Consider the following 27,910-nt stretch of genomic DNA (forward strand, 5'->3'; position numbering starts at 1 on the left):
TGTGTGTGTGTGTGTGTGTGTGTGTGTGTGTGTGAGTTCAGTTCAGTTCTTTGTTGAGAAGCCTGATGACTTGAGGAAAGAAGCTGTTACACAGTCTGGATGTGGCGGCCCGAATGCTTCGGAACCGCTTTCCTGCTGGTAGGAGAGTGAAAAGAGTGTGTGACGGGTGTGTGTGGTCATCCGCAAAGCCAACAGCATTGCAGCGTGTGGTGTAAATGTGCATGATAGAGGGGAGAGAGACTCCGATGATCTTCTCAGCTGTCCTCACAATCCTCTGTAGGGTCTTGCGATCCGAAAAGGTGAAGTTCCCAAACCAGGCAGTGATGTAGCTGCTCAAGATGCTCTCAATGGTCCCTCTGTAGAACATGGTCAGGATGTCGGGAAGGAGATGAGCTTTCCTCAGCCTTCTCAGGAAGTAGAGACGCTGCTGGGCTTTTTAGGTGATGGAGCTGGTGTTGAGTGACCAGGTGAGATTATCTGCCAAGTGAACACCAAGGAATTTGGTGCTCTTGACGATCTATTCGAAGGATCCATCGATGTTCAGTGGAGAATGGTCGCTCTGTGCTCTCCTGAAGTCAACAACCATCTCTTTAGTTTTGTCAACATTCAGAGACAGGTTGTTTGCTACACACCAGGCTGTTAACAGTTGCACCTCCTCTCTGTTTGCTAACTCATCGTTCTTGCTGATGAGACCCACCACGGTTGTGTCATCCGCGAACTTAACGATGTGATTCGTGCTGTGCATTGCTACACAGTCGTAAGTCAGTAGAGTGAACAGCAGTAGACTGAGCACACAGCCCTGAGGTGCCCCAATGTAGTGGTGCTGAAGATGTTATTTCCGATCTGGACTGACTGAAGTCTCCCAGTCAGGAAGTCTAGGATCCAGTTACAGAGAGAGGTGTTCAGGCCCAGTAGGTTCAGTTGATGAAGGAAGTACAAACTCTGCTGGGCCTTTTTAGCAATGGAGTCAATGTTATTGTCCCACTTCAGGTCCTGAGAGATGGCGGTACCCAGAAGCTTGAATGACTCCACTGTTGTTACAGTGCTGTTTATGATGGTGAGTGGGGGGAGCTGTCAATTTGTGACTTTATAGTATCTTTATCTGTGTGACTAAATAAATTACTTGACAGAATCCCCAATTTAAAATATTCATGGCAGTGGTGCTGATGTGCCTTACTTTTATGGCATTGAATGTGGAGTACGCATTTGTCTCAAGTGAGCAGTCTTTAAAAGGACACTGAACCTTTTTGTTATTTCTCAAATGAGTATGCAAATGGACAAAAATATACTCACTCACTGCATGTCTCAAGTAAGTCACAAACACTGCACTTGTAATATGCATGACCAAAACTACTTGATATCCCAGGCCTTCCTTTGGGGTGGATTTTTTTTTTTTTTTTAATAAATGGCATTCAATGCCCTAAAAGTGTAGAAACACTCTAAATTAGGCATTGTATGGAAACTATTCAACAGAGGTTGCAAAATAAACACATCCTTCACTTAAGTAGAAGTACAGATACTCATGTTTTAAAATGCTCGGGTAAAAGTTGGAGTACTGACTATACTTTTTTACTTAAGTTAAAGTGAAGAAGCTTGGGCTCTGACCTGTATTTAAGTTAAAAAGTAGCCATTATTACTACCTGTTTTAGTGTCAGGCTGGTAACTGGACCTCACATCATTTTAATATTAGGACTGTCAGTTGAGTAAAATATTTTATTGCGATTAATCAAATGATTGTCATGGGTTAACTCACAATAAACCTCAACTTAATCACACATTTTTATCTGTTATAAATTTACCTTAAATTAATACTTTCCAAGTTTTTAAAACTCTTATCAACATGGGCATGGAGAAATATTGATGCTTAATGCAAATGTATGTTTAACTACTCAGCATAGAGCATAAAGACAAAATATTCTTGTAAACTTTTAAAGTAATTATGGTGTTTTAAATTATGTAAATTATCATTACACCAAATAGAAACTTTGCTCTGTTTCCACAAGGACAGTTCATAAGATGATACCGGAGAAACTGTAACTCTTATAACTTTCATACAAATTACATAATCAGAGAATATTTATATTCTATGTTAATACAAATGTGTGCTTTCTATACATATATTTATGTCTGTAAGGCAAATATTCACTGAGGTTTAGGTTGGTTTTTTTTTATGTCTGGGACGAGACATATTTTTTTTTCCTTTATTTTACAAAAGCACAGCGTTTTGTTGTTATGAGTGTGTACAAATAAACCCTTTACAGATTCGAATGATGTATTGCTTATATTTGTTCGATCAAAAAAGGCAAGAGTCATTTAAGTTCGTTTTGTGGTTACAGGAAAAAAAAAAAATACAACAAAATGCGCTGGTGCGTTTGGCAACCCCAGAGGGTTAATTGTGTTCATTACGGCGGATTTTGGTGCTGATTTGAGACTCGGCACATCATAATTTGCATAATTATGTATAATAATAAATGTTTTAATCACGCGTTCATAAAACCAGTGCTGTTAAAATTAATTTGCATTTTGACAGCCCTTAATAATATATTAATACAAAATGAATTAAAAATGTTGTAACCTAATGAATGTATCCAGGCTGAACATCCACCATATAGAACACAAGCAAAGAAAAGATGATGATCAGGTAATCAAGAATGTCTCCATTGTCAGTTATGTTTACATCGCTGACTCCCTCTGTCTCATTCACATTAACAACATACTTCTTGTTGCCTTCTGCCTTGCTTGTTGTTAGATTCATAAACTACTCTGTATGTGGTGTGTGAGAGCTAGGAAAAGATACAGCAGTGGTAAGTTAAAAAAGCTGCGCAATGACAGGAAATCGGTTGATTAGCTAAAAGTGGCACTCAATGAAAAGGAAAAATATATAGTGAGTCTGTTTTGAAAATGTAAGAAGTAGAAAGTACAGATATTTGTGTAAAAAATGTAAAAGTAAAAAGTTGTCCAAAAAATAAATAGTGAAATAAAGTGCTGCTGCAAGAAAAATCTACTTAAGTACAGTAACGAAATGTACTTTGCTACTTCCCACCTCTGCTATTCGAGAATATATTCTGTGACTTATGCGAAAGTGTTTAAGAAGTTGTGCCCTCTTTTCAGATGTATAAGTGTAGAACTTACATCTCCACTGCATGGAAGCTCATAAGATGGTAATCTTTTACAGTTTTTCCCAGTTGCTTTGGAGCATTTCTCAGATCAGAAATTAAATTCTCAAAACTACTTGTTCAACCTCCATGTCATTTAGTCGTTTGTGCTCAGCATAACATTTCTTGTTGCTTTGATCAAATTGTGAATGCTTTGGTACATTCATTTAATCGATTGTGTACAACTGTCTGCTGTTTATTACATTATCAGTTGTTTATGTCATGTTGATCAAAATACATTATACTGGTTTCACCTAAATAGTCTTAACTCCAAAACATCTCAGCATCAGTTCAATGCATGCAAAAATGGTTAAAGCAGTTGTTATCTGTCATCTAAAACTTTTATAAATCCATCCATCCATCCATCCATTTTCTCCCGCTTTTCCGTAATTCGGGTCGCGGGGGCAGCAGTCTAAGCAGGCCCCCGCCTCTGACTGCTGCCCAATCCTCACAGCACCGTCCCTTACGGTCCCTCCTGCAGGTGGTGAGCCCACGGGAAGGCGGCCCCACGTCACTCCGATGTCACGGACCTTGATATTTCCTCGTAAGGGACCCCCGGAGCATAGAGGGTTAAGGGCCTTGCTCAAGGGCCCAAGAGTGGCAGCTTGGCGATACCGGGGCTTGAACCCCAGACCTTCCGATCGGCAACCCAGCGCCTTAACCGCTGGAGCCACCACTCCCCCTAACTTTTATAAAACTTTTGGTAATTGTGACTTGAATATATGAATTGTGCAGATAAATCTTGATTGTCACTAATGAAGGAGAGTGTATGACTTCAGATCAACCAATTGTCAACTTGTTCTCTAAAACAGGTCAAAGGTATATCTTGTGAACATTCAATTTTGAGAGTGTGTACAGACAGAGCAAAACATAGAATTACACATTCTAAAAAAGGATGAACAACCAAGAAATTAACTAATACAGTACAGTAAAAGTGTGAATCCTGTCCAGTCTCTTGCAATCAGTATAAATCAAATATGCACTCATATAAATGAATTTGTGCTGCTGAAATTCATAGATGCCATACAGAAAGAATAAAATGTTGTGCATTTTCAGTCACTGTGATCCAAACCATAAGTTATATCAAGAAATTCAATAACTGTGCACCATCATACTGACATGACTAATACATTTTAATGATTTTGTTTGTGAACAATGACGAAGGGACTTTTCTTTCTTAATCGAATGATTTGTAATATTTGTAATAATCAGTCTACACTGGCTCCCAATTAAATCTCGCATTGATTATAAAATACTACTACTGACGTATAAAGCACTTAACGGTCTCGCACCGCAGTATCTGAGTGAACTTCTGTACCAGTATAATCCTCCACGCCTACTTGGATCAAAAGGTGCTGGCTATCTGTTGGTTCCTCAAATAATGAAGACTACAGCAGGGGGCAGATCTTTCTCTTATAAACCCCCACAGTTATGGAACAGCCTTCCAACCAGTGTTCGGGACTTAGACACAGTCTCAGTGTTCAAGTCGAGGTTGAAAACGTATTTATTTAGTCAAGCCTTTTATCAGTAGATTTTTCTTAGGTATAGGCTCAGATCTGGAGGGAGCATGGATATAGAGTGTTTGGTGAACTGGTATATTTGTATGCTGTCGTCCCCTCACATTCACACGTTCACTCGGGTATGTTGACGGTGGTGTGGTGGGTCGTCTCTTATCCCAGAGATCCCTCATGTCTGTGTTACCTTCTGGTTCTCCCTTTTAGTTATGCTGCCATAGCGAGTTTTGCCGGAGTCCAAACTGCACAGTGACATTAACTTTCATACACCAATAGGGACACTTAATAATCCATATCCTTCTCTTCCCGTCACCCTCTTCTCTCTCTCTCTCTCTCTCTCTCTCTCGGTCGAGTTAAACATGCTCCTGAGGCTCCAGTGACCACTGTTCCTGCCCCTCTCCCCTCCGTGGATCTTCACACTTCTGTGCAGCTTGGGACGGTCTCTCATTAACACCTTGGGTGGTTCCATGTAATTCCGGAGTAGAACGGGTGCTTTGAGGATGGATTGGACTGTAGTTAATGTCAACAGTCTGCTACACTGACTCAGGAATACAGTTCGCTTCTGATCATCATCACTGTACCCCGCAACATTGTATATCTGCTTCAAATGGACATTTGGTGCAACCCAGATGAGGATGGGTTCCCTCTTGAGTCTGGTTCCTCTCACGGTTTCTTCCTTATGCCATCTCGGGGAGTTTTTCCTTGCCACAGTTGCTCATCAGGGACAAATATACTTACAAAGAACATATTTACGTTTAATCACCACATTATCTGTGTAAAGCTGCTTTGAGACAATGTTCATTGTTAAAAGCGCTATACAAATAAAAATGAATTTAATTGAATTGAATTTGTTTATTGACAAATACTTTTGAGAGATGAACTAAAGATTTTGAGAAAAGTATAGGCTTTTGCAAGAAATCCAATGAATTGTGCTGTTTGTACAAATTGTTTTGAGAACTTACTGGATTGCAAATATTAAGGATGATTCGAGAAATGCTCCAATGCAACTGAGAAAAACTGTAAATTAAATAAAAAATGTAATAAAAAAAAAGAACATTTACTCAAAATGTGTATTATATGGATCAGTGTCGGGTGGTCAGAGCCAGCAAAACCTTCTCTGCTGGCCTAAACACTATCAGAAGTACTGACCTATATTTACAACCTAAATTCTAATATTTGTTCCATGAAAATGTATTAATTTATTCACAACAGTTTATTCTCCCAATTTCATAGCGTTTCTCTTGGCTGCACTGCTTCCAGTATGAGTATGTAGCTCAGGGGTCACCAACCTTTTTGAAACTGCGAGCTACTTCTTGGGTACCGATTATTGTGAAGGACTATCAGTTTGATACACACAGTTTTCAGTTTGATCTGAAATAACAACTTTACTCAATTTACCTTTTATTATATGTTATTATAAATAATTAATGATATTCATCTATGTGAAGACACTGATTATGTTAATGATTTGTCATAATAAGTATCAACAATGATTAAACAAAGTAGGAAACAGCTATTTTTAGAAAAGGCCCGCGGGCTACTCGTGGTCCTTGCGGGCTACCCTGTTGGTGACCCCTGGCCTAAGCTATAAGAAGATTGGCAACAACCTGAAACTTAGTTACAGTGCAGTGACTAGGGTCATACAGAGGTTTCCCAATATGGGTTCCAGTCAAAAAAGGCCTCACAAGGGTCGATCAAAAAAAGAGTTCTTGTGCAATCACAACGTTCAGATCTATCTTCCTGTGATTCAGAGTAATCATTCTGCTTTGGACCCTCTCCATAATTGCCTTCAGGATATTAAACAGTGGCTTTCCCAGAACTTCCTTCATCTGAATGAAGAAAATGTTAGGAAGTTTTCCTATCTAGCTCGAAGGACCATATAAGTATTTTCACTATTTGATGTGCGCTGATTAGGGGATTGTACTCGCCCCAGCGTGTCAGTAAAAATACGATACAGGATTCAGAACACTCTACTTTACTGGGTATAGAATTGATTGTATATGAGGTGATTCTTGCTGTCTTCTGCTAGCTGCTGTTCAGTGGGTTGCGTGATGCCGAATGCATGCCTGTCACACTTTCTCTGTCCTCTCTGGGACTTAGCAGGTGCTCCATGTCGGCATTGGCCAAGCAGGACGACGAAAAGTTCTCTAAACTCTACAGCGACGATTTGGATTCCTCTATGGATCCAGAAGTTCAGCTCGATCATACTAAAGACACAAAGACTGGAAGTGGTGCTTCCAAGCCTCCTAGTCAGCACTATAACACTTTTAATGAAGATGAATTAGAGTTGGTATCAGCATGTAGTATTCCATATAAAACTTTGTTAGTTCTGACCATCCTTACCTATGGATACTTTATTCTCCCTTTGCCAATTTACCTTGGAGGAATGTTGCTGGGTCTCACACTAGGATTCATGTTAGCTGTTAGTGTAGTGGGGCTAACGGGCCCAAATCTACCCTGAATTATACGTTTAAGAGCGCAGCGGGATCTGTGCAATGTCTCCCAGTTGGACTTTAAAGAGCCAGACATCTTTAAGGGTTGGATGAACGAGATTCAGAATTACAATCCAGAAACATATCACGCAACATTAACCCACTCTGTGTTCGTGCGCTTGGAAGGCTCAACTTTGCGGATCTCCAAACCCAACAAGAACATTACCAGAGATAGCAATTGAAGACGACACCAAGATCAAACCGACAGACGTTTAGCTAAGATTTAGAAGCAAATATGCTATGCATATTTGGGGGCGGCAGTGTAAGAAAGGATTCCTATTCAGTTGTATTTCCACGCTTCACCACTAGAGGCAAACATACAGTTTACCAAGCAATGACAAGCTACCTATGACATCACAGTGCACCGTCCTGCACCAAGAGTATAAAAGGCCGGAACACGGAACCGCGGCATGCATTCTGCATCATGCAACCCACTGATTAACAGCAAGCAGAAGACAGCAAGAATCACCTCATATACAATCAATTCTATACCCAGTAAAATAGAGTGTTCTGAATCCTGTATCGTGTTTTTACTGACGCGCTGAGGCGAGTACAATCCACTGATCAGCGTATACCAGATAGTGAGAATCCTTATATGGTCCTTCGAGCTAGATAGGAATAATTCCCTAACATTCGGTCCTTCGAGCCGGATAGGAAAACTTCTTAACATTTGACTCCTGATGTAGATGTTAGATTTTTTTTTCCAATTAGATTGTAGCCTCTGTGCTGTAATGTCAATCTAATCTGCCTAGGGCCTGCAAAGTCATATCTGCTGGCTCTTTGATAATAGAGAATATTAGCAACGGGTCTGTTTCTTTAACCAATCAGATTTCATATTCGCCTCAGAGGGCCAGCTAGCTAGCCCAGAATAGCGTCGGCATTTTTCCGGCCAACCCCGAAGCTAGCTAGCTTGTCTCAGCCAGGAATAGGGTTTGTTCGCCACTTCCAGGCCAGTGAATACGAGCTGTACCGCTGGCTTACAGCCGATGAGGAGCAGTGCAAATTATGAGTATGCATCTCTGGTTAGTAGGTTGTATTTTATTTACATTTTAATGGTTTTGTCATGTTATTAGACAAATATTGATTCTTGTTTGACAGTAAACGCAGACAGTCTCCTAAATACTAGAGAAATTTTTTTCTGAACAGTCATAAATCACTGAATAATGAATATGTCACGGCATAGATATTCCTAAACAAATATTAGTTTAAAGTACTTGGGTACTCCTGCTCATCCCTGGTTTAACATTCGTATGATGTATGATGCAGATAAGTAAGTTGCCAGCATGAGTTACTATATGGTAGTCTATAATAGCAGGTATTTAATAATGTGTGGAAAATGTAACAATAATTAAGACTAGTTAGCAATAAAATTATAAAATAACATGTAAATCAAAATAATTTGGCATTAATAAATATTTGCCTTTTGACATAGAATTTAATGAGTAGTCTATAGATAAGTGTTATATAGAGTTCTGGCTTCTTAGCTATTCATTTTAAAATGTTGTAATATTATGAAAAGACATCCTTTACCACTTCCTTTTCCACAATGTGGGAAATATATTCCCACGCTCACATTCAGTGAGTTCCAAGGTGGAATGTGCATTACATCCTGTTCCATGCAGATTTGGACAGAAAGCTCTCTTCCTGTCTCTCTGTCCAAGTGTTTTTGTCTCATTGTATGACAGTTAAATTGTTAACAATCCAGTTCTTTTGAGTTTTGAATTATGGAGTTATATTTTGTCCAACAGAAAACTGAATTAGACCAAAAGAGCATGCGATCAGGCAGTACCCAGAAATCTGGATATGAATAAAAAAAATTGTATGAACTTTTTAGATACAGCTTATAGCCAGGATAAAGAAGTCTCCTTATTCATTTCTACAAGAATTTACATGCCCAATGTGACTATATTAAAAACTCAGAATAAAACAACTATCCCCTAAAATGTAATTTTTTTAAAACAGCATCAGCTCACAGATTCCTTAGTATTCAGTTAACATTAAGACCAATGTTTAAGTCTGAATTAGACAGTCGGGGTCAGAAGGAATATAAAAAACTGATGACTGTGTAAACGTCATAACGTACGGTGGCAGAGAAGTGCAAAACACATTACCAAATCGGAAAACAAGTTAACAAATTAGAAAACACTAACAAATCCGAAAACAAAATAACAAATGCGAAAACAAAACAACAATTCCGAAAGCAAAATTACAAATCCGAAAGCAAAATAACAAATGCAAAAACAAATTAACAAAACCTAAAACACATTAACAAATCCGAAAACACGACAATTCAGACAACCTGGAAAAGGAGGGTATAGTTTGTGAATGGAACACTTACCGATCATTAGACGAGACACCTGTCATTCAAGATATACAGAAAGTATGAAATCTTATAACTTTGTTTCTTGTACATGTGTTAAGTTCTCCGTTTACTTTAAACTATTTTCTAAACTATTTCGATTAGTGCACCTTTAAATATAAGAAAATTACAGAAGTAAACATTACTTTACTATTTATTTATTATTTATTTATTATTTACTATTTATCTATTTTTTATTAGTTAGTGTTTTCTAATTTGTTAATTTGTTTTCCGATTTGTTAATGTGTTTCGCACTTCTCGGTCACTGTAATAACGAATATAAGTGATGCCAAAATTTTTGAGGCCCCCTAGTGGCTGGCCACTGTGGAATTTACAACCCCACCCAATAAAATGAGTGAATGAAAGACAAAATTACTTTTTAAGTAAAATTATTAATGCTATGATAATTTACTATTAATTTGTTTTATAGGAGCCATCTAAGGATAAATAAAATGTCAGGGTTCGATGAGGGGATTGACAGCGTTGTGTATGTAAGTCACAGTGGTGGACAGTAATGAAGTAAATGCCCAGGTGAAAAAGAAGTACTCTTTAATGTATTAAAAATATACTTGAAATTCAGATAGTATATTTATAGCACAATTGTACTCCTAACATGCTTACTTCAAGTGTGTTAATTCCACTAAACGTGTTTGGAGGAAGAAGAATGATAAGTACCATCCCAAGAACACCATCCCTACTGTGAAGCATGGGGGTGGTAGCATCATGCTTTGGGGGTGTTTTTCTGCACATGGGACAGGGCGACTGCACTGTATTAAGGAGAGGATGACCGGGGCCATGTATTGAGAGATTTTGGGGAACAACCTCCTTCCCTCAGTTAGAGCATTGAAGATGGGTCGAGACTGGGTCTTCCAACGTGACAATGACCCGAAGCACACAGCCAGGATAACAAAGGACTGGCTCTGTAAGAAGCATATCAAGGTTCTGGCGTGGCCCAGCCAGTCTCCAGACCTAAACCCAATAGAGAATCTCTGGAGGGAGCTCAAACTCCGTGTTTCTCAGCGACAGGCCAGAAACCTGACTGATCTAGAGAAGATCTGTGTGCAGGAGTGGGCCAAAATCCCCCCTGCAGTGTGTGCAAACCTGGTGAAAAACTACAGGAAAAGTTTGACCTCTAATTGCAAAAAAAGGCTACTGTACCAAATATTAACATAGACTTTCTCAGGTGTTCAAATACTTATTTGCAGCTGTATCATACAAATAAATAGTTAAAAAATCATATATTGTGATTTCTGGATTTTTTTTTTTTTAGATTATGTCTCTCACAGTGGACATGCACCAACGATAAAAATTTCAGACCCCTCTATGATTTCTAAGTGGGAGAACTTGCAAAATAGCAGGTAGTTCAAATACTTATTTTCCTCACTGTGTATATATATATATATATATATATATATATATAGATATAGATATAGATATAGATATAGAGATAGATAGATAGATAGATAGATAGATAGATAGATAGATAGATAGATAGATAGATAGATAGATAGATAGATATAGATATAGATATACAGTGGGTACGGAAAGTATTCAGACCCCCTTAAATTTTTCACTCTTTGTTATATTGCAGCCATTTGCTAAAATCATTTAAGTTCATTTCTTTTCCTCATTAATGCACACATAGCACCCCATATTGACAGAAAAACACAGAATTGTTGACATTGTTGCAGATTTATTAAAAAAGAAAAACTGAAATATCACATGGTCCTAAGTATTCAGACCCTTTGCTCAGTATTTAGTAGAAGCACCCTTTTGCTCTAATACAGCCATGAGTCTTTTTGGGAAAGATGCAACAAGTCTTTCACAACTGGATTTGGGGATCCTCGGCCATTCCTCCTTGTAAATCCTCTCCAGTTCTGTCAGGTTGGATAGTAAACGTTGGTGGACAGCCATTTTTAGGTCTCTCCAGAGATGCTCAATTAGGTTTAAGTCAGGGCTCTGGCTGGGCCATTCAAGAACAGTCACGGAGTTGTTGTGAAGCCACTCCTTCATTATTTTAGCTGTGTGCTTAGGGTCATTGTCTTGTTGGAAGGTGAACCTTCGGCCCAGTCTGAGGTCCAGAGCACTCTGGAGAAGGTTTTCGTGCAGGATATCCCTGTACTTGGCCGCATTTATCTTTCCCTCGATTGCAACCAGTCGTTGTGTGCCTGCAGCTGAAATACACCCCCACAGCATGATGCTGCCACCACCATGCTTCACTGTTGGGACTGTATTGGACAGGTGATGAGCAGTGCCTGGTTTTCTCCACACATACCGCTTAGAATTAAGGCCAAAAAGTTCTATTTTGGTCTCATCAGACCAGAAAATCTTATTTCTCTGTTTTTTAGCAAACTCCATGCGGACTTTCATGTGTCTTGCACTGAGGAGAGGCTTCCGTCAGGCCACTCTGCCATAAAGCCCCGACTGGTGGAGGGCTGCAGTGATGGTTGACTTTCTACAACTTTCTCCCATCTCCCGACTGCATCTCTGGAGCTCAGCCACAGTGATCTTTGGGTTCTTCTTTACCTCTCTCACCAAGGCTCTTCTCCCCCGATAGCTCAGTTTGGCCGGACGGCCAGCTCTAGGAAGGGTTCTGGTCGTCCCAAACGTCTTCCATTTAAGGATTATGGAGGCCACTGTGCTCTTAGGAACCTTAGGTGCAGCAGAAACTTTTTTGTAACCTTGGCCAGATCTGTGCCTTGCCACAATTCTGTCTCTAAACTCTTCAGGCAGTTCCTTTGACCTCATGATTCTAATTTGCTCTGACATGCATTGTGATCTGTAGGGTCTTATATAGACCGGTGTGGCTTTCCTAATCAAGTTCAATCAGTTTAATCAAACACAACTGGACTCAAATGAAGGTGTAGAACCATCTTAAGGATGATAAGAAGAAATGTATAGCAGCTGTGTTAAATACACGAGTGTCACAGTAAAGGGTCTGAATACTTAGGACCATGTGATATTTCAGTTTTTCTTTTTTAATAAATCTGCAACAATGTCAACAATTCTGTGTTTTTCTGTCAATATGGGGTGCTATGTGTACATTATTGAGGAAAAGAAATGAACTTAAATTATTTTAGCAAATGGCTGCAATATAACAAAGAGTGAAAAATTTAAGGGGGTCTGAATACTTTCCGTACCCACTGTATATCTATACATATATCTATATATCTATATATATATATCTATATATCTATATATCTCTTTAGTCTGGCAAACATCATCAATTCATGTTTTTAGGTGTATAATTGTCTCGACCTCAGCTGGTGAGGAGAGTTCAATTACTGGACCTCAAGGATTTTCAGTTGAAGACCTAGTTTATGCCAAACATGTCCTTTGTTCCTGTGTCCAAATAATTACATTTTAGACTCATTTGTCCAAAGAACATCATTCCAGAAGTCCAACACTTTGTCTATGTTCTCTCTGGCAAACTTCAGGCTGGCCTTCATGTTTTTCATAGAGAGCAAACTATGTGATTTGTGACTAAATGTGTGTGGTCTCTTTCTGATTGTAGAGGAATGCACTTTCACATCAAAGTAGCAAGAGCCTGCTGTAGGTCCTGTGATGATATTTTAATGTTTTTGGTGACTACTTTTAGAATCTTCCAGTCTGCTCTCGGGATGAACTTGCTTGAACGGCCAGACATGGGCATGTTGGCAGTTGTTTTGAATGTCCACCTTTTCCAGACTCATAAGCCATTCCAGTGTTCTTTGTAAAGGCCTCAGACAGCTCTTTCAATCTCACCATGGTGTTCACTTTCACTTCAAAAGTCAGAAGCACAACAAACTAAATGTCCAAGTGTCAAGTAGAGCAAGATCTTTCAAAAGGTTTTATAACGATGTTCTAAACATGTGTCCTGATGTAATTAACCTGTGTGATTTTAGCCATTTTAAGTGTTAATAAATGTGGGGATGTCCTTTATTCATTTTATTCCTCACCAGGAATCGTTTGTTTTTTAATTACATTTTACCAGTGGCGGGCCGTTCATTTGGTACCTATAAAAACCATCAATACAATACAAAAACGCAATATAACAACGGGCAGCATTAAACAGAGAGAGTTATTTCACATATAGAGGGTGAAAACCATTTTACGAAAGCAAAAAACTCCTAACCTCTACACTACCACCGCAACTGTGCCACCTACATCATCTGTAGCAGTTCAGAATCAATATTTGTCTAATAACCTGGCAAAAGCATAAAAAAATTAAATAAAAAACAACCTACTAACCAGAGATGCAGACTCATAATTTGCACCGCTCCTCAGAGGCTGTAATCCAGTGGTACCACTCGTATTCACTGGTCTGGAAGTGGAGAACAAAACCTTTCCCGGGCTGAGTATGTTCAAGACTAAATCAATTTCTCTTCCTTTGTAGGCATAGAAAATCTATCTCAGATGTATTCATGTGTGCAGAGCGCTACAGACGTGTTTTGCCAGTCGAACTTGGCTTTAACACCAATCAGAGGATGGAAAAATACTGATGCTTTTTTGTGAGGCGAATTTGAAATTTGATTGGTTAAAGAAATGGATCCATTGCTAATATTCTCTATGGTAAAAAGGCCAGCAGTAGAGACTTTGAAGGCTCTGGGCAAATTAGATTGACATGGCAGAACAAAGAGGCTGAAATCTGATTGGACAAAAAATCTAACAGCCACATACATGTACTGGAAGCAGTGCAGCCAGGAGAAACGCTACGAAATGATGAGAATAAACTGTGGGAATAAATTAATAATATTTCATGGAACAAATATTAGAATTCAGGTTGTAAATGTAGGTCAATGCTTCTGATAGTGTTTAGGCCAGCAGAGAAGGATTTGCTGCCCCTGACGGCCCACCAATGCATTTTGCAGAAAGTTAAAAAAAGATATATATTTTCTTCAGTTTTAATTGTTAAGTTTTATTACTTGAATATTAATTGTTTCATTATATTACTATTAATTGTTTAATTGTTTAGTTATATTACTTGAGTATTATTAAAATGTATATTAAATATGAAGTGTCCTAATTTGCACATGACTGTATATTGCAGTATGTGTAATATTTTATATAAATATTAAATATTAACATAATAAAAATGTGCTTCAGCCTGCTTTACATGATCTTGAAAAACAAACTGTATTACAAAGTGTATTAATTTACTCACACAAATACATTATAAATATAAAATATAAAAATGTACAAACTTTTAATATTAAATATATTAAGCAATCTACTTCTAGTAAGTACGTAACTTCTAATCTTAATAATATAACATTAATAAGTCAATTTTCCAAAAATACACTTGAATTGTGTAAGAAAGAAAGAAATTGGCAAACATATTTCACATTCTTTGTACAGCAGTGCATTACATTATGGACTATACACAGTCACGAAGTAGTGATATAAAGAATTTACTGCAGATTCACAGGTGGCTGCAGTCTTCAAACACTGTGGAAAATAACATTTTGCTTGATTTTTCCTTTAAAAAAAGTAAAAGAAAAGTAAGTGTTACACCATTATTTTTGTTCAGCTTCTTCAAGCGTCAAAATGATTAAAATTCAAGATATAATTTGTATTTCTTCATTTTGTCACTTTAGTGCCCAATTGCAATCATGACATAATCATACTTCTTTTGTAGTTCAAACTAAATGTTGCGGTTCATTAAATTTCACCAATCAGAGACAAGCTTTTCAAATCGACAGGTAATTGTCCAATCGCATGCTGGCATATAAAGTATATGAAATAAAGTACCTCTCATAGACTCTTTTAGTGCCGACGGCATGATGACGTAACGGCGCCAGCAGGAGGCGGTCAATACAAACCAGCACAAAGTCGATTCAAAAGGAACACGAACATCATCTTGTGATGGAGTACAGGATCTCATTTTAAATGTTATATCATACCTACTGCCACTGCCAGAAAAACAAAAACCATGACACAAAGAGCACAATTCATATCAGGTAAGAGTAAAGAAACTATTGTCTTTTGTTGATATGGTTTGCTTAACTGTCTAAAAATGTTCATGCATGCGTACCTACACAGAAATTGGACAACAACTGAATTGCTATATCATGTAACGCTAATGTTTTAGCGTGTAATTTAGCTAACTGCTATCTAACGACCAGACACTAAACATAAAGAAAACTGTTTGTGTCGTCTTCTTTTCTGCAGCTGTCTTAAGTGCAATTGTACAAACAGAAAGGTCGCAGTGAACAAACCAATGTTATGTGTCAGGTCTGTGTACAAGTATGTGCATGTGCTAACGTAGGCAACCTGAAGAGCAGCTCGTAATGTATTGTAGTGAGGTACTTTTCTCCTGCACCTTAGCCCCGCCCACAAAACCACCACAAGGTTTAATAACTGAAAAAGGCAATATTGAGCAAACATCGCATTCAGATTTATTATTTTTATTTAAAATTGTAAATGAAGTTGTATTATGTTCTCTATTTCCACAACAATTTGGATGCTTTCCTTTCCATGTCAAGTCATTATGTAACCTTTTAGCTTCCATTAAATATCATTTCCATTGGTTGGACATAAAAAACCTTTTTTTCTAAATATAATGTTTGTGTTCATAAGAATAAATAAATGCATACATGTTGAATTGGCATTTGGGGGCAAATGAAGGATGGCAGATTCTTATTTTTTGGGTGGAATATACTTTTAATTGGTGTTTATGTTCATTCAGCTCAGTCTGACAACTATAATGCCTTTCTTTGATTGATATATATTTATAATTTCAGATGTGTACAAAGACTTAATTGTAAAATGGGATGCTTTCAAGAGAGGAGAAGACATCTGCACAGGAAGAAAAGAGCTCCTGTTACCTCCACTCCATTGTCTGATGAATTGGATGACGCTGAAATTGACTTGTTTTAGAACAGAGACAAATCAGAATATCAAGGAACAGAGCAGTAAGCAATATTTAAATTTTTATATCAAATAATAAAAGGTGATAGGTATATTTCTCTCTGATTTATTTCTTGTTAAAAAGGCAAGTTACTTTAGATTATTCCACAGATTTTTTATTCAGACTGGAAACACATATGATGCTATTTGCAAGGATCATTATTATGTGTATTAGGTGTTTTATTTATATATATATATATATATATATATATATATATATATATATATATATATATATATATATATATATATATATATATATATATAGGTGCATGTCCACTGTGAGAGACATAATCTAAAAAAAAAATCCAGATCACAATGTATGATTTTTTTAACTATTTATTTGTATGATACAGCTGCAAATAAGTAATTGAACACCTGTCTATCAGCTAGAATTCTGACCCTTAAAGACCTGTTAGTCTGCCTTCAAAATGTCCACCTCCACTACATTTATTATCCTAAATTAGATACACCTGTTTGAGGTCGTTAGCTGCATAAAGACACCTGTCCACCCCATACAATCAGTAAGAATCTGACTATTAACATGGCCAAGACCAAAGTGCTGTCCAAAGACAAAAAAATAGAGACAAAATTGTACACCTCCACAAGGCTGGAAAGGGCTACAGGGAAATTGCCAAGCAGCTTGGTGAAAAAAGGTCCACTGTTGGAGCAATCATTAGAAAATGGAAGAAGCTAAACATGACTGTCAATCTCCCTTGGACTGGGGCGACTGCACTGTATTAAGGAGAGGATGACCGGGGCCATGTATTGCGAGATTTTGGGGAACAACCTCCTTCCCTCAGTTAGAGCATTGAAGATGGGTCGAGGCTGGGTCTTCCAACATGACAATGACCCGAAGCACACAGCCAGGATAACCAAGAAGTGGATCTGTAAGAAGCATATCAAGGTTCTGGCGTGGCCTAGCCAGTCTTCAGACCTAAACCCAATAGAGAATCTTTGGAGGGAGCTCAAACTCCGTGTTTTTCAGCGACAGGCCAGAAACCTGACTGATCTAGAGAAGATCTGTGTGGAGGAGTGGGCCAAAATCCCTCCTGCAGTGTGTGCAAACCTGGTGAAAAACTACAGGAAACGTTATAACTCTGTAATTGCAAACAAAGGCTACTGTACCAAATATTAACATTGACTTTCTAAGGTGTTCAAATACTTATTTGCAGCTGTATCATACAAATAAATAGTTAAAAAAATCATACATTGAGATTTCTGGATTTTTTTCTTTTTTAGATTATGTCTCTCACAGTGGACATGCACCTACGATGACAATTTCAGACCCCTCCATGATTTCTAAGTGGGAGAACTTGCAAAATAGCAGGGTGTTCAAATACTTATTTTCCTCACTGTATATATATATATATATATATATATATATATATATATATATATATATATATATATATATAAACCCAGCCATTAGGGGGGCACAAGCCAGTGCACTCTTAGTGCCGGTCCCAAGCCCGGGTAAATGGGGAGGGTTGCGTTAGGAAAGGCATCCAGCGTAAAACACGTGCCAAATCAAATATGCGGATCACATATGAGAATTTCATACCGGATCGGTTGAGGCCCGGGTTAACAACGACCGCCACAGGTATCGTAGCCGACAGGGTACCGGTGGAAATTGGGCTACTGTTGACCGAAAGAGGAGAAGGAGAGGAGGAAGACATCTTGGTGATTGGGGCAGACTTTAATGGGCATGTAGGTGAAGGGAACAGAGGTGATGAGGAGGTGATGGGTAGGTATGGTTTTAAGGAGAGGAATGTGGAAGGGCAGATGGTGGTAGATTTTGCTAAAAGGATGGAAATGGCAGTGGTGAACACGTATTTTAAGAAGAAGGAGGATCATAGGGTGACGTATAAGAGTGGAGGATGGTGCACACAGGTGGATTATGTTCTGTGTAGAAGATGCAACCTGAAGGAGATTGGAGACTGTAAGGTTTTGGCGGGGGACAGTGTAGCTAGACAGCATCGGATGGTGGTCTGTAGTTTGGTTTTGGATGCGAGGAAGAAGAGAAGGAATGTAAGGATTGAAAGAAGTATAAGATGGTGGAAACTGAAGGAGGAAGAGTGTAGTGTGAGGTTCAGGAGAGGTCAGACAGGGGCTTGGTGGTGGTGGTGAAGAGGTGCCGGATGATTGGGCAACTACTGCAGGAGTGATGAGGGAGGCAGCTAAAAAAGTACTTGGTGTGACATCTGGAAATAGAAAGCAAGACAAGGAGACGTGGTGGTGGAATGAGGAAGTGCAGGAGAGCATTAGGGGAAAGAGGTTGGCAAAACAGAAGTGGGATCGACAGAGTGATGAGAAAAGGCAGGAGTACAAGGAGATGCGGCAGCAGGTAAAAAGGGATGTGGAGCTGTATAAGAGGTTGGACACTAAGGAAGGAGAAAAGGATTTATACCGATTGGCCAGGCAGAGGGACCGAGCTGGGAAGGATGTACTGCAAGTTAGAGCAATCAAGGATGGAGAGGGAAATGTGTTGACTAGTGAGGAGAGTGTGTTGAGAAGGTGGAGGGAGTATTTTGAGCAGCTGATGAATGAGGAAAATCAGAGAGAGAGAAGGTTGGATGATGTGGAGTTGGTGAAGCAGGATGTAGATAGGATTAGTAAGGAGGAAGTGAGAGCAGTGATTAGGAGGATGAAGAATGGAAAGTCGGTTGGACCAGATGACATACCGGTAGAAGCGTGGAGATGTTTAGGAGAGATGGCAGTGGAGTTTTAACCAGATTGTTTAACAGGATTCTGGAAGGGGATAGGATGCCTGAGGAATGGAGAAGGAGTTTGCTGGTACCGATCTTTAAGCATAAGGGAGATGTGCAGACCTGCAGTAACTACAGGGGAATTAAGTTGATCAGTCACACCATGAAGTTATGGGTAAGAGTAGTGGAAGCCAGGCTGAGAGAAGAGGTGACCATCTGTGAGCAACAGTATGGTTTCATGCCGAGGAAGAGCACCACAGATGCCTTATTTGCTTTGAGGATGTTGATGGAGAAGTATAGAGAAGGACAGAAGGAATTGCATTGTGTATTTGTGGATTTAGAGAAAGCGTACGACAGGGTGCCGAGAGAGGAGTTGTGGTATTGTATGAGTGTTAGTGTTGAAACTGTTTCACACACATTCCTTGTTCGTTCAGTGTCTATAGGATATTTACGATGTTAGTCTTTAAGGTAAACAGAGAGTCTTATCTGGGCTCATAAATCTCTGACTGGTATATCCTCTTGTCTAAACAGCTTTCTACCCAATGTGTGTGTGTGTGTGGACTGTATCATCCTGTGTGTATAAAAACGTGTCTGCCACCTGCAATAAACGAAGAGAGGAAACATTGCTACATTCTGTGTGCTGTGTATTTCTTCTTCCCTGATATCAGAAAGGCACTACGGAGCATCACAGGTTGTATGGAAAATCTCTCCAAGTTTCGTTTTGGGCATGATAAAAATCTAACAATGAGGAAGTCAGGCGTGTCAGAGAAGTATGTGAGGGTGGTGCAGGACATGTATGAGGACAGTGTGACGGCAGTGAAGTGTGCAGTAGGTACGACAGACTGGTTCAGGGTGAAGGTTGGACTGCATCAAGGATCGGCCCTGAGCCCTTTCCTGTTTGCAGTGGTGATGGACAGGTTGACGGACGAGGTCAGACAGGAGTCTCCCTGGACTATGATGTTTGCAGATGATATTGTGATTTGTGGTGAGAGTAGAGAGCAGGTTGAGAAGAGCCTGGAGAGGTGGAGATATGCACTGGAGAGAAGGGGAATGAAAGCCAGTAGGAGTAAGACAGAGTACATGTGTGTGAATGAGAGGGAGGGCAGTGGAGTGATGCAGTTGCAGGGAGAAGAGGTGGAGAAGGTGGAGAAGTTCAGGTACCTGGGGTCAACAGTGCAAAGTAATGGAGATTGTGTTAGAGAAGTAAAGAAAAGAGTGCAGGCAGGGTGGAGTGGGTGGAGAAGAGTTACAGGAGTGATTTGTGATAGTAGGGTATCTGCAAGAATGAAAGGGAAAGTTTATAGGACTGTGGTGAGACCTGCAATGTTGTATGGATTAGAGACAGTGGCATTGAGTAAAAGACAGGAGGTGGAGCTGGAGGTAGCAGAGCTGAAGATGTTAAGGTTTTCGTTGGGAGTGACGAGGATGGACAAGATTAGAAATGAGTTTATTAGAGGGACATCACATGTAGAATGTTTTGGTGACAAGGTGAGGGAGGCGATATTGAGATGGTTTGGACATGTGCAGAGAAGGGACATGAATTATATTGGTAGAAAAATGCTGAAGATGGAGCCACCAGGTAGGAGGAAAAGAGGAAGGCCAAGGAGGAGGTTCATGCAGGTAGTTGGTGTGAAAGAGGCAGATGTAGAGGACAGGGTGGTATGGAGACGGATGATCCGCTGTGGCAACCCCTAATGGGAGCAGCCGAAAGAAGAAGAAGAAGTGTGTGTGTATATACAGTGAGGAAAATAAGTATTTAAACACCCTGCTATTTTGCAAGTTCTCCCACTTAGAAATCATGGAGGGGTCTGAAATTGTCATCGTAGGTGCATGTCCACTGTGAGAGACATAATCTAAAAAAAAAAAATTCAGAAATCACAATGTATGATTTTTTAACTATTTATTTGTATGATACAGCTGCAAATAAGTATTTGAACACCTGAGAAAGTCAATGTTAATATTTGGTACAGTAGCCTTTGTTTGCAATTACAGAGGTCAAACGTTTCCTGTAGTTTTTCACCAGGTTTGCACACACTGCAGGAGGGATTTTGGCCCACTCCTGCACACAGATCTTCTCCAGATCAGTCAGGTTTCTGGCCTGTCGCTGAGAAACATGGAGTTTGAGCTCCCTCCAAAGATTCTCTATTGGGTTTAGGTCTGGAGACTGGCTAGGCCACGCCAGAACCTTGATATGCTTCTTACAGAGCCACTCCTTGGTTATTCTGGCTGTGTGCTTCGGGTCACTGTCATGTTGGAAGACCCAGCCTCGACCCATCTTCAACGCTCTAACTGAGGGAAGGAGGTTGTTCCCCAAAATCTCACAATACATGGCCCTGGTCATCCTCTCCTTAATACAGTGCAGACTCTCTGTCCCATGTGCAGAAAAACACCCCCAAAGCATGATGCTACCACCCCCATGCTTTACAGTAGGGATGGTGTTCTTGGGATGGTACTCATCATTCTTCTTCCTCCAAACACATTTAGTGGAATTATGACCCAAAAGTTCTATTTTGGTCTCATCTGACCACATGACTTTCTCCCATGACTCCTCTGCATCATCCAAATGGTTATTGGCAAACTTAAGACGTGCCTGGACATGTGCTGGTTTAAGCAGGGGAACCTTCCGTGCCATGCATGATTTCAAACCATGACGTCTTAGTGTATTACCAACAGTAACCTTGGAAACGGTGGTCCCAGCTCTTTTTAGGTCATTGACCAGCTCCTCCCGTGTAGTTCTGGGTTGAGTTCTCACCTTCCTTAGGATTATTGAGACCCCACGAGGTGAGATCTTGCATGGAGCCCCAGTCCGAGGGAGATTGACAGTCATGTTTAGCTTCTTCCATTGTCTAATGATTGATCCAACAGTGGACATTTTTTCACCAAGCTTCTTGGCAATTTCCCCCGTAGCCCTTTCCAGCCTGGTGGAGGTGTACAATTTTGTCTCTAGTGTCTTTGGACAGCTCTTTGGTCTTGGCCATGTTAGTAGTTGGATTCCTACTGATTGTATGGTGTGGACAGGTGTCTTTATGCAGCTAAAAAGACCTCAAACAGGTGCATCTAATTTAGGATAATAAATGTAGTAGAGGTGGACATTTTCAAGGCAGACTAACAGGTCTTTGAGGGTCAGAATTCTAGCTGATAGACAGGTGTTCAAATACTTATTTGCAGCAGTATCATACAAATAAATAGTTTAAAAATCATACATTGTGATTTCTGGATTTTTTTTTTTAGATTATGTCTCTCACAGTGGACATGCACCTACGATGACAATTTCAGACCCCTCCATGATTTCTAAGTGGGAGAACTTGCAAAATAGCAGGGTGTTCAAATACTTATTTTCCTCACTGTATATATATATATATATATATATATATATATATATATATATATATATATATATATATATATATATATAAATTATATTATATTATATAAAAATTTTTGAACATGCCTTAATGTTCAAAAATCTTTATTTTGCACATACTGCTTATTATAGTAGCTCTTTATGATCTGTGTTTCTCAAACACATTGATTTCTACAAAGCCCCTCTTTCCAAAAATTGCAGTGTGCTCCGATTGTCTAGTGATCCAGTGGTTTGGGATTTGTCCGAACACAAAATTGCATCAAATGACCTCTTTAAATTCAGGCTTTGGGCTTGTCACCCTGATATTTGCTGTTTGCATATCATGTTTTGATAGACATCTGGTTTTCCTATGTTTTTGCAAAAGAGGTAAATATTATAAATTTAGCATGACCCATAGAGTCGAAGTAGACAGTTTAATTAGAAATACTATATTTTGAAATAAATCAAATTACTCGATGAATCGTTCGACTTACTGTGAATACTTTCCAGATGCACTGTAATTTTGTAATTAACGGTATTCTAACCTTTTATTCAATGTAACACACACAGGCTGTGCTGGATAGTGATGGTGAACAAGAAGATAAAGATGGAAGAACAGAATTTTGAGAGCAGCCTGCTGCAGGGGACATCTCCCCAGAAAACTCATGTAGTGCTTGATGATGATGTTGTTAAAGCTTTGAAAGGTAAGTTGACAAGAATTAAAATTGTAAACATGAAACATATATATTTAATATTTCAAGCCATTAGTCAATTCATAGTGTTATTTTTTTGTGTTACAAAATTATTCTTATTTTGATTTCAAAATTATTCTGCCACTCATTCTAGCTTTTGTACGGGTAATCCAACCTGTGAGTTATGTTTAATTGTAAGTAATGTTTTAAATTAAATTGCTGTTGTTTCTTAGTTAAAGCATAGGTTTAATTTTTTGTTAGATTGTGGACTTGCCTATGCTTACATGGAGTAAGTCATTGGTCACTGTAAGCATTCCTTCGAAATGTAATTTTGACTTTCGTGATGGGAGACAAAAATATTTAACTGAAGCTGATACGAGGCGTCACGTAAATGCACAGAGTATCTGGTAACCTAAAAAGGTCCATTTAACAAATAATTATGTTAACAACTAAAGTTCGGCCAACAGTGGATTTTATGGATACCGATCGCTAGGTTGGATCATACTTCCTGATAGCCGATTTAGCACCGATAATTTTGGATACCGGATAAAAAATAAACCAAAATTATCCATGTAAAATAATAGCTACTGAACTTTATAAAAAAAAAACGGTGCTGAAGAAAATAAATATTTTTTAATTAAATTAACTAAATAATTTTTTTCTTGTAGAGCTTCCTTGGATTGTAGCATCTCTTAAAAATGTCTTAGAGGCCATGAAATGAGGCTCATCTTGCAGCTCAAGTTAAAGCCTGAGTCCCGGAGAGCTATGTCTTCCTGCATCCCCAGAATTGGTAATTATTATTATCAAAATGTAATAGTTGCAATAATTTATTTTAGCTGTCTCATTCTGTATTTCATAACAGTCTTGATTGTTTCTTGTTCTACCCAGATTGCCCTCGCTGATTCTAATGCTGTCCCAAAGAGGATGTTCAAAAGACTCAACGAATCATGAGTTTCTCTTTTTACCCAAGACCTGCTTACATTACTTTTTGAAAAAGAAATTTTTGTCAGATGCACACTCACAGGGAAATGTGGTATTCAAACCTCAAAGGACCAGTTGGACCCTCACATGGTCAATGTGCTCATAGGTATGTTTAGTTCCTGTAAAACATCTCAGTTTTTTATTACTTTGATCTTCTTACATGTAAAGTAATTTAACATTTAAAATTCTTGTGCATTATTATACAGTAATTGTGGGCTGGGTACTTGTACTTAAGCATAGTTTATTAGCTTGTCATACCTTGAAATGTTGTGTAGACCTCATAATGGTTCAGCAAGACTTAATGTTTTTGCTATTTTTCAAAAAAAATTATATATAAACTCCTATTCTATATTTACATTATATTTCATGTCTAATCATGTTAGAATTAAGTATAAAAAATGTGTGCCATGTAGAACATTTCACTTTATTGTCTTGAAAAATGAGAAAATTCAGAGAAATATCATTACTTCATATTGTATTGCAATACAAAGTAAAAAAAAAATAACAGTGGTAAACTTTGCTTTTGTATTTAAAACGTTTCTTTTTATCTTTTCACAGACACTGTAATAAAATAATTTCCAAGTACCACAGTGTCTGAGGTGTGAGCCCTCATTCACAGAACATGTAACAATGAGGCCTGTTCAAAGAAAAGTGGCCCTGCACCGGGAGGATATGGTTGATTTATGTTTGTTTTAACCACTGTGTCTGTTCTACCACTGTTTTTGTTTTTTTGTTATTTGCTTGTTTTTTGAAAATGCACTTTGCTTCTGCACTTAGTTTTTTAGTACATTTTAGCTGTTTGTGCAGAAGATTACTAAATTAGTAGTATTAGTAAATTAAAGTTTTTGAGTTTTCTAAGACTAAGTGCATTTGATATGTTTTTTTGTACTAAAGGTGTATATTGCACTGTATTTATTTTATACAATAAAAATATATTAATATAATTATGAATGATTTATCAAATCTGTTCTGCTAATACAATCCTAGTTATGATGTAAATATACTGGGAACACATTAATTTGAAGCTTAAAATATATTTCAACTGTACTTCAAGTATAGAATTAAAGTATATTATAAATATAATTTAAAGAAGTACACTTAAATTACACTAACTATATATAAAGTTGTTCCATTTTAACACAACTACATATATTAAATTATATTGCAATTACCTTTAAATGTATATTCATATAAAGGTAATTGCATATTGATATAAATGTATCTTCATTACTAGAGATTTAATGCACTTTTGTACGTCGCTCTGGATAAGGGCGTCTGCTAAATGCCGTAAATGTAATGTAAATGTATCTTAATCATAGCTAAATTATCATTTAATATACTTGAAGTTCAAAATAACAGATTTAATATGCACTTAGTATAGTATAATATAAATATCCAGACTTTACTTGTCACAACACCCATCACCTACAGTGGTGTGAAAAAGTCTTTGATTTCTTATTTTTTTGCACACATTAATGTTTCAGATCATTAAATGAATTTAAATATTAGTAAAAAATAACATGAGAACACAACATGCAGTTTATAAATGAAACTTTTTATTATTGAAGGAAAACAAAATCCAAAAGTGCATGGCCCTGTGTGAAGACCCCACAACAACATCCAAAGAACTGCAGGCCTCACTTGCCTCAGTTAAGGTCAGTGTTCATGACTCCACCATAAGAAAGAGACTGGGCATAAATGGTCTTTTTGGACGGTGTGTGTCCCATTACGATAAAAGTAACACCACATTTCAGAAAAAGAACATCATACCAACCTTTAAAATATGGTGGTTGTAGTGTGATGTCTGGGCTGTTTTGCTGCTCGAGGACCTGGAAGTGTGCTTGCTGTGATAAATGGAACCATAAATTCTGCTGTTTACCAAAAAAACCCTGAAGGAGAATGTCTGTTCATGACATCTGTTTGTGATTTCAAGCTGAAGCGAACTTGGGTTCTGCAGCAGGACAATGATCCAAAACACACCAGCAAGTCCACCTCTGAATGGCTAAAGAAAATCAAAATGAAGACTTTGTAGTCAAGCAGTAGTCAAAGTCCTGGCCTGAATCCTATTGAGATACTGTGGCATGACCTTTAAAAAGGCGGTTCATGCTCGAAAATTCTCCAATGTGGCTGAATTAAAACAATTCTGCATAGATGACTGTACCAAAATTCCTCCACAGCACTGTAACAGACTCATGGCAAGTTAGTGCAAACGCTTGATTGCAGTTGTTGCTGCCAAGGGTGTCCCAACCAGTTATTAGGTTTAGGGGGCAAACATTTTTTCACACGGGGCCAATATTAACAATGGCCACTTTTCAAAAAAACTTTGCACCGCATTTATTTCACATACTCAAAGATGTTGAGAGGCTTCAGTGATGTTTCTCAGTGCTTGTTCAATAATATTTCCAATAGCATCAAGTCAAAAAGCTTTTATTGTCATTTCAACCATATACGTATATCTGATGCAGTACACAGCGAATTGAGACAATGTTCCTCCGGATACATAAAGCTACATAACAGAAAAACACAGAGCTAAGAACTAGTGTTATCGCCACATAAAATGCATCTTGTGTAACCTGGTGCAAAAAGTGCAAGACAGACAGTGCAAAAGACCACACAAGACACTGTAGGACAAATACACAAAACACAAAATAGTGCCCCCAGTAAAACCTACTTTATATTACAACAGTGCAGTGTGCAAGAGAGAACTGAATGCAGGAGTGTACCTTGTATTTTAACAAAATGTTAACAAAAAAATTTGTGCAAAACATCAATAGCAGCAGTCAAAAAGATGCGCAGAATCAGCATGTAAAACAGCATGTAAACAGTTTGTAATAATGAGGTAATAACAGGTCAGTAACACAGGTTAGTCACACAGTTGAGTGTGTGTGTGTGTTTGAGCTTTAGTTCAGTTCTGTGTTGAGAAGCCTAATAGCTTGAGGGAAGAATCTGTTACACACATTATACTTTCCTCAGCCTTCTCAAGAAGTAGAGACACTGCTGATGAAGATGGTGTTGCGTGACCAAGTGAATGAGCCAAGATGATTGCCAAGGAATATGATCTCCACAGAGGGTTCATTGATGATCAGTGGAGAATGGTCGCTCTGTGTTCTACTGAAGTCTACAACCATCTTTTTCATTTTGTCAACGTTCAGAGACAGGTTGTTCGCTCCACACCAGGCTGTTAACTGTTTCACCTCCTCTCTGTATGCTGACTTGTCATTCTTGCTGATTAGACCCACCATGGTCATGTCATCTGCAAACTTGATGATGTGAATCGAGCTGTGAATTGCTACACAGTCGTAAGTCAGCAGAGTGAACAGCAGTGGACTGAGCACACAGCCCTGAGATGCCCCAGTGCTCAGTGTGGTGGTGCTGGAGATGCTGTTTCCGATCCTGACTGACTGAGGTCTCCCAGTCAGGAAGTCCAGGATCCAGCTACAGAGGGAGGTGTTCAGGCCCATTATCATTATCAGGTATATTCGTACAACAGTTGGAATTTATATATATATATATATATATATATATATATATATATATATATATATATATATATATATATATATATAGATATATATAGATATAGATATATATAGATAGATATATATATATATATAGATATATATATAGATATATATATAGATATATATATAGATATATATATATATAGATATATATATATATATATATATATATATATATATATATATATATATATATATATATATATATATATATATATATATACAGTGAGGAAAATAAGTATTTGAACACCCTGCTT

General features: G+C 38.2%; 1 long non-coding RNA gene across 1 annotated transcript in view; it reads left to right on the forward strand.

Moving 5' to 3' along the window:
* LOC310717772 overlaps nucleotides 1-25,076 on the forward strand; it is a 162,486-nt gene extending 137,410 nt beyond the window's left edge. The window contains exons 2-3 of the long non-coding RNA XR_014530893.1: nucleotides 23,030-23,163; nucleotides 23,820-25,076. This is a non-coding gene — a long non-coding RNA (uncharacterized lncRNA). The remainder of the gene's footprint in view (nucleotides 1-23,029; nucleotides 23,164-23,819) is intronic.
* Nucleotides 25,077-27,910: the final 2,834 nt, after the last annotated feature.

The sequence above is a fragment of the Silurus aristotelis genome (assembly GCF_946808225.1).
Source record: "Silurus aristotelis genome assembly, chromosome: 22".
NCBI classification, from domain to species: Eukaryota; Metazoa; Chordata; class Actinopteri; order Siluriformes; family Siluridae; genus Silurus; species Silurus aristotelis.